Source organism: Ambystoma mexicanum, chromosome 2p (assembly GCF_040938575.1).
Source record: "Ambystoma mexicanum isolate Mex_15411 chromosome 2p, UKY_AmexF1_1, whole genome shotgun sequence".
Classification (NCBI taxonomy): Eukaryota; Metazoa; Chordata; class Amphibia; order Caudata; family Ambystomatidae; genus Ambystoma; species Ambystoma mexicanum.
In genome coordinates, this window is record NC_090923.1 from 1105875757 (window position 1) to 1105881756 (window position 6000).

Sequence of the window (6000 nt, forward strand, 5' to 3'; positions counted from 1 at the left end):
ATACGTGCAGTTTTTCTTCTTCACCCTGAAACTAGGATGCACAGAGTCTGTTTTTATGTCCTTATCCCCTTTTTTGCTTAGAGGAAGTGTCCAATTTAACCCACAATTTGCAAAAATGTTCCTTGTCCTTGGTTCACTGGTCATGCGTCCTTCTTCCTCGTCATGGATCTCGTCTGCACGTGCTGTCGTTCTTCCCCGTCGTTCGTCGATTCCTCACATTGGGGTGCAGGCAGGGGGCCTTCTCCGATGTAGGGTTTGATATCACTGAGAAAAATCCAAGCTCTCCTACCTTGTAGCTTCACTGCGGATGGAGTGCCGTCCTCCACAATAAAAGGACAGCTGAATCTTGGCTCGTCCCACTTTTTCCTTGTATGGTTTTTCACAAGGATGGCGTCTCCAGGGAAGATGAGTGGAACAGGTAGACCTTCAACTGGGTCTGTTGCAGTGTCTCCTTCTGTGTTCTGTGCTGCGCTGCACCCTTTTCGTCATCGCTGCAGCTGGTCTGAAATTACAGTAAGGCAAGATGTCATGCAGTTCAGGTAATTTTGCATTTCAGACCCTAAAACCTCTCCTGTTGACTGGGCATCACATTTAGCTCTTGGGTTGTCAGGGGAGTTCTCATTCTTCTTCCTGTGGCTATCTCGTGTGGTGTAAGATGATGGTCAGAGCCTGGTTGGTTCCGAAGTGCATACAGTGCCAGTGGAAGGCAGTGCAACCATCCCTTCCTTAGAGTAAGCTTCAACTTGGCTATCCTCTCCTTTAACAAGCTGTTGAGCTTTTCACAGATCTCATTACCTTGCGGATGATAAGCCGACAAGAACTTGTGCTTTATACCAAGCTAATCTGCTCAAATATTGAATGAACAAAGTGAGAGCCATTATCTGATCTCATGACTTAGCATACCCCCCCACCTTAAGAACACCTCCCTCACTAAAAATGTGGCCGCACAGGTAGAGTCTGGGTGTGTAAATGGGCCTGCCTCTATCCATCTAGAGAATGGACACACCACAACAATTAAGTATCTATACTCGTTACATACTTGAATCATGTCGACGTAATCGACATGCAAGTGCTGAAAAGGCCCATTTGGCCTGGGGATATCTCCTCTCATTACCGTTAATGTGTGCCCAGCGGTGAATTGCTGGCAGATTATGCAGTTCACCATAAAGAATGCAACATGGTCCGCTAAATCCGGTATGAACCAGACTTCCGCGAGTGTTGCTGCTAGATTCTCTTTTGTCATATGCGCCGGGTAATGTAACTGCTCCAGCGCTATTTTTAATAGGGCTACAGGCATTACTGGTTTACCAGTGCTGTCTTGTCGCCACCAGCTGTCAGAGGGGTTTAAAGAACACCCTCTACGTTTCCACAGGTTTTTTCTCTTACTGTGGCGCCTTCCCTTGCAGTTCCATTAGCTGCGTTTGCCCAAGACTGTTATAGGCTTCAGGTGTCGTTCATGTAACCATCATTCTTTCATTCGTATGGGCGATTTCCACTTCCATAATCGTCTCAATTTTGGATGCCATACGCTTGGCTTCCGTGTCTGCTGCTTCATGACCGCTATGCCCACTGGGATGTGTAGTGCTTTAATCAGCCTATCCAACAGGGCTGCGTGCTGCACTGGTGTGCCGTCTGCTCGGAGGTAGCCCCTCCTTTTCCAGCGCGCTAGTCCTACGTGCACTGTTGACGTCACATAGGCGGAGTCACTGTACACCGTTACTTCCTGGTCTGTGTGATTCTCAATGGCGCGTATCAACGCCAATAATTCTGCAGCCTGTTCTGAGTAATGAGATGGTATTTGTGCGCTAAGAAGCATTCTAAACTCTCCATTCGTTGTGTGTTTCATTACAGCAACGTCTGTGTATCTTTGCCCATCATTTTGGTCGATCCTCGAAGAACCGTCAATAAAGACGATCTGTCCTCCTGCCAAGGCATTTACTTTCACCCTGGAGATTTCATCATATAATTCTTCATAATTTACACAGTCACGTATGGGCTCTACTTCAGTGACTGGCTCTGCTATGAACATGGCTGGGTTCACTATCGTACATCAGACTATTTTTATCGATGGATTCGATATGATCACTTCATAAGCAGAAGCTCACTCTGAGATGTCAATGTGCCCTTTGGTTTCTCTAGAATGGCAAATAGCATTGCTCGACGTACAATGTCACTGAGCATCCCATTACAATGGTTGTCACCTTTTGTATGGCGAACGCGGCCGCAGCTAAACTTTGTTCGCATGGGAAGTGGCCTCTCATTACTCGGTCCAGATTCCCGCTGTAACATGCCAGGGGCTTGTACCCCAACGAGGTTCTTTGAGCGAGCACTGCCGTTATGACACTGCCATTTGTGTGTGAAAACGGTTAATTCCTCTGCATAATTGGAGATCCCTAGAACTGGAGCTTTGCAAATAGCTCTTTTGAGTTCAGCAAATCCTTTCTCCATGGTCTCAGACCATTCAATCTTTTCTTTCATCACTTTGGTCTTCTTTAGGGCCTGAAGTAAAGGCTTAGTCTAAAAGCTGTAGTCGACATAGTTGCATAGGCCTAAAAAGCTCTGCATCTGCTTTATCGTGTGCGGCTTAGTCGTGTTCAATATGGCTTCAGCCCTTTCTGGGGTCACTTTCTTTCCTTCATGTGAGATCAGCTGGCCTATGTATAGCACTTCTTGTTGACAATATTGTAACTTCTCTTTGTCAACCTTATATCCTTTCTCAGCCAGTATAATCAATAGCTGAACAGAATTGTGCCTGCATTGCTCTTCTGTTGTGCTGCAGATTAAGATGTCATCCACATACTGCAGGACGACACTTTTTAATGCAATATTGTTTAAGTCAATCTGCAGGACTCTGTTGAAAATAGAAGGAGACTCACAGTACCCCTGTGGCAGCCTCGTGCTCTTCAGACGCATTTGTCTGAACGTAAACAACCTTAGATCTTGTGAGTCTCGGTGCTACGGGATTGAGAAAAATGCCTTTTTCGAGTCAATCACTGTGAAATATTTTGCCTCAATGGGTATATTACATAGGATTGTAGACAGGTTAGGGACTAGAGGGAACTCAGCCTCAACAATATGGCCTTTGGTCCTGCACTAGCCTCCAAGACCCCCCTTTACATTTTTTCACAGGATACACTGACGTATTACATGGTGACTCTGACGTCACTAAGATGCCCTGGTCCATCATGGCAGAAATTGTTATAAAAATCCCCTCATCTGCCTTTCTGGACATAGGATATTGTACGGCTCTTGGAGAATTGCTCCTGGTTTCAGTTTAATCTTTACTTCCCCAACCCCTTTCAAGAGGCCCACGTCATAGGGTACTGTAGTCCACACTGGGACAGGCACCTTGGCTATGTGTTCATCAAAATATTCAAGATGTTTTAGTGCCAACAACATTCTCTGAGGTACTTCTCTTTTAATCATCTTTACCCAAAAGGTGAGACTCACTTCCACCATTGTCTCTCCCATTTCTGCTTGTTCTTCAAACAGATTGTCATCGGTGACGTCAGTCACTCGATATCCTTCTTCAATGGCATTTATCGCGCACCATTGTCTGCCCTCGTCATCGTAACCGTCAACCAAGACCACTTTCCCCTCGCATTGCAGCTGTGTGTATCGTCAAGGAAATACTTGTCCCTTCTCCTCGTGCATCGGTATTCTGGGTCTGAGTAAGAACTCATCAGGGGTTCTCATGACTTTGTCTGCGAGGCCTGGCAATCCTGCCATAAGCACACGCATACCATATGTGAAGATTTCTGGCTCTAATGGTATTTCCCTCATGGCTATGTGTCCCGAGTATGCTCTAATAATTTCGCATAAATTTGAATAGTGCATTCCTGGAGTGGAACATACTATGCCCTCCTCCGTGAATGAAATTGTCATGTTCAACTTTGTCATTAAATCTCGACCCAAAATGTTTACTGGGGTCTGCCGAGAATATAATAGAGGTACATTCATTTCACAATCTCCTATACAGACTGGAAGTGCTTTGTAAAGGGAACTCGACTGGTAGCTCCTGTAAAACTCTGAGTATCTATGGCCTCGCCAGACAAGGAAAATGTGCCTTCACGTATGCACGAGCGTGTTGCACCCGTGTCAACTAGGAAGGACTATTCTTTATCCCCTATAACGACATCCACCCTACGTTCCCTGTGAGGGTGTGGTGTCACTGATAGGATAGAACACATCAGAGTTCCCAGTGAGCTGACCTAGTTTATATACTAATTCGGCACACTGTGTGCTGGTGGATTTTCCCCCTTCCCATTATTATTTCCCATTCCAGGGTTCATGGTCTGTGATAGTTGCAGTGGTGCCTGTTGGGATTGTCCTTGTGGAAAATTCCCCATGCTTTGTGGCTGCACCCCTTGCTGCGCTCCTTGTGCTTGTTGTTGCATCGCGTGATTCTGTGCACCACCCTGCTGTAAAGCTGCGGGTGGATTGCCATGCCTGCACCTATTCCTTGGCCGTTCTGCATCATGCCTTGATTTCTGCATGTGCGCGCCAAATGCCCTGTCATTCCACACAGCCAACAAACTGGCGGTGGTCGGACCATTTGCCCATTTGACATATGTTGGTTACCATTTTGCATATTTGGGAAACCTCCCTGATTGCTCTGCCATCCTCTTCCCCTTGGATAGAATCCAGAATTGCCCTGATTATTCTGCTGCAGACTAGCCACCTGCTGCATGCTCCATTCAGCTGTGCTAGTTATCATGGCGCCCTCAAGAGCATATTTTGACAATTTCTTTTGCACCAATTTCACTTCCTCACCTTTTCGAGTTGCTTACTTTTTGCGATTCTTCTCCTTCAACAGCAACAGTCTACAATACAGGTATAGATTTCGTCCACGATTCATGAGTCTCGAGCACCAATGCGTCTTGGAAATTCTGTATATAAATTAACAGATCTTCAGACTCCTTCATTTTTCGAGTCATTATAGCTCCCATATCAGAAGTATCTGGGTATTGTACTCGTAGCGCTTTTAATACTGCGGCTCTACAATTGTTAAATGGAGCTCCATCATGTGAAGTATTAATTGTGGTTACGCCAGGGTAGCCTGCTTGTGCCTACACATCGTCTGTTCTCTCACAAAGTATGGCGATCAGGAGACCTTTGATGTCCCCTATAACTAGTGTGTTGCCTACTGTTTTTTTTTTTTCTAAGTCATGTATCCATTTTCCGGCTCCCGATGTCAGCATTGGAAGCTTGTTTTTCAAATTTTCTCGATCCATGTGTGGCCATGGAATATATTGTGGGCTCATTCCCCCCTTCTCAAGCAACAGAAATTGGAATGTGTAGCCCTCTCTCTCTTCTCTCATTGTTCTCTTGTCTATTGCAGGGGTAATATTCCTGCATTGCCGTCTACCCGGCAATGCCCTTAGTCCGTCCACATAGAGCGGCGAAGACACCCCCCTCTGACCGTGAGATACTTCTTCATATCGGTCAGGCTGCGTGGCAGATTCTGATGCTCTCGGTGTAGGTTCGCTATTGTCTGACCACCTTATTCCTTTTTCCCTTGGGAGCCGTCTTTCGCTCCGTCCCTCTTCCTCATTTTCCTTGCGCTCCTCCCTTTCGGAGTTGGACATTGTCTGTCCCCAACTAGTGTGACTTCTCATATCCCCTTTGTTCCTGCTTATTTCTAATCTATCCAGGGATGGCTCTCTATTTCCACTACTTCGAGTGAGCTCCACAGTATAATACAGCTGAGTGCTTTCCAGGCACTGGTCTTCCCCCTTCCCTTGGGGTATTTGTTCTAGCCCCATTTCATCATATTCTATCGATCGGTTCTCCGATGCTTCTGGTGTCAAAGTCATTGTCAATATTTGTCCTGGATGTGCCTGGTACCGAATCGTACGCAGGAAAGAATTCCTTGATGTCTTACCAGTCTACAAATGAAGCAGGATTTTTAACCTCTCTCCCCAGATATTAAAGATCGCGTGCACTTCGCTTGCGTTGTACGTCGTCATCAAATTCTTTGCGTTTCCTCGCCTCTTCTCT